Below are 3,353 nucleotides of genomic sequence, written 5' to 3' on the forward strand. Positions count from 1 at the left end.
CCTTACTTCCTTATTTCTTGTTTCTCCTTTTGTTTTTCTTTTATTTGTATGTGTGAGTATTTCTGGGCCTATGTAAAACATTTTTTCAACTGTTTTACGTATACATAATTAATGAAGTTTGTATGGGCACCATACTTAAGGAGTCCATAATCTTAGATTCGATGTATAGGTGAGATTATTCTATATTTGTCTCTGTGGGCTTCATTTCACTATTGTTAATAAACATGGTGGATGCTGTGCTAAGTAAAGACAGCCATTTTAAATTTCCAATTATAAGTGTCGGCTATATTTATATATTATTCTGGTTGGTGCAATCTTTGTTCTTTGGCTTGTTTTGTCTTTTATCATTACACATTGTGTTTGGTGAATGCTAAAGGTGATATATAAAATTAGCTATGACAGGTTAGACATACTTCAATGTAAAGTGTTATGTTTATGTGGCTGTGTATAATATTTTCTATAGTTATATGGTCAAAATACAAATTACTTCTACTTTCTCCACTGCTGTTTCTACAGGATCTTCACATTTTACTAGAAAAATTTTACTAAAGTCTGAAACATGTTATTATTAATGATACTAACAGCTATTATACAGTTATACTGTTAATATAGTGATATAATATCTCAGAAGAAGGTACTCTTTAATTGGGTATCAGTGTTTTTAAAATGCCTGAAATTGGAGACAGGCAATTTCAGACATTAATTTATAATATTTCAACATTACAATGGTGTGAATATTATATGCATCCAGTAGTAATGATATTTTAAAGCCTGAATTGTATCTTTCCCTAGGATAACAATATAGAATATGATACTACAAGCCTCAGGTTTCAGTTAAATTCATAATACAGATTATAAGCAAAGTTACAGTGATATTATGTAAGTTTGTACTGTAATTTTTAAGTGATGGCATTGGTTATAATATACCTATCTTAAGTACAAGTTAAATATTCCTAAGCCAGGTTCATTGTACAACCTCATTGTTTGTTAATAAGTATCTGTGTTCTCCTACCCAAATCAAAGCTGAAAATCTGAAAATGGATAGTCCCTTTACCTGAAGGTTGTTAGGCTTTTCCTCTTTAATTTTTATATAGTCTGATTTAGTTGTTTAACATAATAATACAGACTCTGTCTCTTTCATAGTGATTTCCTATACTAATTAATTGCATCTACTTTAACCATAAGCATCTACAAATAACAGAAGATGATATGAATGTCTGCTTTTCTAATTACATCAAATAACAAATGTTATGATTTTTTCATATTATGGATTGATGATTCCAAAGCATGACCATCTCAGGCTTCTAGTCTAGTTTCTTTGCAATGATGTTAGTCCTGATCTCATGTTTCTATGATGACTGTTTGTTTGACCTACAATTATTGCATTTTAAAATGCTAAGGCCCAAAGAAATAAACAACATGTGTAGACTAAAATAAATATTTTTTTTTAGAGTGAAATATTTCTTGAAATGTTTTACCCAATAAAAAATTTGTCAAATTCTACTTATCCCAGGTTGTGTCATATATCTGAGATAGAGATAGAGACAGAGACAGAGACAGAGACAGAGACAGAGACAGAGAAAATTGAAAATGACATAGTGATTGTTAGGTAAGCACAGCATAATGTCTCATAGGTTTTGATTTAATCACACAAGCTACTCGAAATACCTACATCCCTTTCCAAGATTTTAAAAATTAATTACATCTAAACAAAATGTACTTTGTTCTGAAGATATAAACCCCAAAAGATACAACCAGAGCCTAAAAACTAAGTATAAAGAAATTGAGATAAATAAGGTTGAAAGATTAGTTCCTTAGAAAAAAATCATGTGGCATATCAGACATTTATATTCATATTTCATTCATTTTTATTCTGTTTTTGTTTGCTTTTTCTTAATCTCTTTCATCATGTCCTTTCAAAGCTCTGGTTAACAATGGCTCAAAAACAAAAAAAAACTAAGGCAGAATAGCATACATTAATCATGATATTTGAATAAGTATTTTGAATGTTTTATTCCCAACTGTTAAATAGTAAGTTGGATGGGTATTTGTGAAATTATAATTTAGTCTTATTTTTATGAAGACTTCAAAGTAAGTTTCTGTCTTTTCATATATATGTACATAATTGAGAGTTTGGTTTAATGGAAAACTACCCTTTATACACTTTAATTTATATCTTGCTGTGTGATAGAATTGAGAATCTCCCATTGAATATAAAACATTTTTACATTGTTTTTCTGAACAACCCATGCTTATATCCCTGTTGATTTAGCAGAGTCATAAAAATTATGATAATATTTAAATAGAATATTTCTCAAAAATACTATTTAGCAAATTAGCATATTTTCTGATTCATCAAAACATGTATTACTTTGCATTATTTTTATAAGACTCGCTGATCTCTACAGGATAGTAGATATTAGCATAAGGTTGAAAAACAATTAGTGCCTGAATTCCTTTTTTTCCCCATCAGATAAGAAAGACATATTTATAAAGAAAGTAACAAATATTCACCATTTATATTAGCCATACTACTGAATAATTTATGAAGTTCTGAATACTTTGTATAAAGAAAAGACAAGATAGGAAAGAAAAGAAACAAAAAGAAGAGAAAAGAAAAAAGAAAATAAGTTATCTGTCATTGGATCTCCCTTGCAATCTCTTTGTGCTCAACTGAATTCAGACATTCTTTTACCTTAACTTTTGTTACATGCGCACACACACACTCACACACCCGCAGCACACATAATCCTAAATATATCCATTCAACCTGCTTAGTCCCTATAGTGCTACCTGTATTTTTTGGGGGGTGGGGGGTTGACTATTTAAGAATAACACCAGGGATTTACTAACTTAGAAACAGAAACATTCTGGGGAACACAAAGAAATACCCACAATGAAGGAATACCGAGACTTGGGTTGTGAAGTTACACAGGGAAGCAAAACTTGCTTGTATAATTTCACAGGGAGGCAAAAATTGTAGGAGGGCCGTTTGTGTAATGTTTTTGAATCTTTGGTTCTCATCAGCTGTGGCAGAAGAATCAGCTGTGATAAAGAAACCAGAACCACAGGAAACAAACAAACAAAAACCAACTTTGCTTAAATGGCACCGTGGATACTGGTTGCTGGGACTGAGAAATCAGGTATGAATAAGAAGGAACCAGTATTGTAAAGACAAAAATTTCTGTACAAAAAAGCTGTGGTACAGGCTAAGGATGCTACTGAAACTGAAAGCCAAACATGGTGATTTGTAAGTGTCTCACGTGGATCAAGTTTTATTTATTTTTTTGTTTGTTTGTTTTTTTGAGACAGGTTTCTCTGTAGCCCTGGCTGTCCTGGAACTCACTTTGTAG

This window comes from Mus caroli, chromosome X, assembly GCF_900094665.2.
Source record: "Mus caroli chromosome X, CAROLI_EIJ_v1.1, whole genome shotgun sequence".
In the NCBI taxonomy this organism is placed as follows: domain Eukaryota; kingdom Metazoa; phylum Chordata; class Mammalia; order Rodentia; family Muridae; genus Mus; species Mus caroli.